Here is an 856-nt window from a genome sequence, read left to right as displayed (position 1 = left end):
GTTCTTCACCTTCCATGGCCGTTGCTTTCCGGACGGCGTTCTCTCAACCGTCGTCCCTCCGTCGATACCGTCGCTCGCCGCGTTACCGTTCGAGCTACCCTCCTCGAATTGCGAGCGTTTCAACTGCTCGATCGTATCGCCCATACCGTCCAACGCACGATCCTGAGTTTTCACCGTCGAAGTGACACGTTTCCTCGAGCAATGCTCCCCTCCCACGCACTCCTCCTCGACCATCCCCCCGTCCAGGATCGCGTTGTACGACGATCCCTGTTGGGTCCTAACCGAGCTCGAGCATTTCTTCCTCTTCGCCTCCTCCTCTTCTTCCAAACTCTTCCTCGATTGCCTCTTCTCGCCGCTCTGCACGCCGCTGTCGCTACTGCTCACTTCCGCCATTTCGTCGGGCTCGCGTGGAACACTGGAAGTATCGCTCACTGGAGAGGACGTATCATCGTCTCGCGTCGCCTCGACGCCGCACAGGTTCAAATCAACGGGGACACTGGCTACTCTCGTGTAATTCTCGAACAGATTCGAGGAAATTGTGGCGAAGTGGTTCGAGGTGGGGAAGAAGGAGCGTGACGATGGCACGCGTGCAGACTCGTCGACGGTGGTTAGGAGACTGGGCGCGCTTTGAGATTTATCCGTGAATCTAAAATTAAAACAGTCCTCGTTGCTCCACCCTTGACGCTGGTGCTGCTGCTCGTGCTGCTCGTAACCGTGCAACTGCTGCTGCTCGTGCTGGTTGTGCTGGGTCTGGTAATGATGATGATGATGATGATGATGATGAAGAGGAAGATGATGGTGGTGATGATGATGATGATGATGATAATGATCGGCGACCATGTTGCTGCGAACGTGC

The 856-nt window shown here is 55.7% G+C and overlaps 1 protein-coding gene across 2 annotated transcripts in view; it reads right to left on the bottom strand.

The window, feature by feature from the left end:
- LOC102681365 overlaps positions 1 to 856 on the bottom strand; it is a 23321-nt gene that overhangs the window by 3701 nt on the left and 18764 nt on the right. The window contains exon 5 of one of the 2 annotated variants that reach the window (XR_004150103.1): positions 1 to 646. The exons of the other annotated variant lie outside the window; for it this stretch is intronic. The gene's annotated coding sequence lies outside the window, so the exon portion shown is untranslated. The remainder of the gene's footprint in view (positions 647 to 856) is intronic. 2 annotated transcript variants of the gene reach the window in all.

This window comes from Apis dorsata, unplaced genomic scaffold, assembly GCF_000469605.1.
Source record: "Apis dorsata unplaced genomic scaffold, Apis dorsata 1.3 scaffold_150, whole genome shotgun sequence".
Classification (NCBI taxonomy): Eukaryota; Metazoa; Arthropoda; class Insecta; order Hymenoptera; family Apidae; genus Apis; species Apis dorsata.
This window is presented reverse-complemented; position numbering and strand designations above follow the sequence as displayed.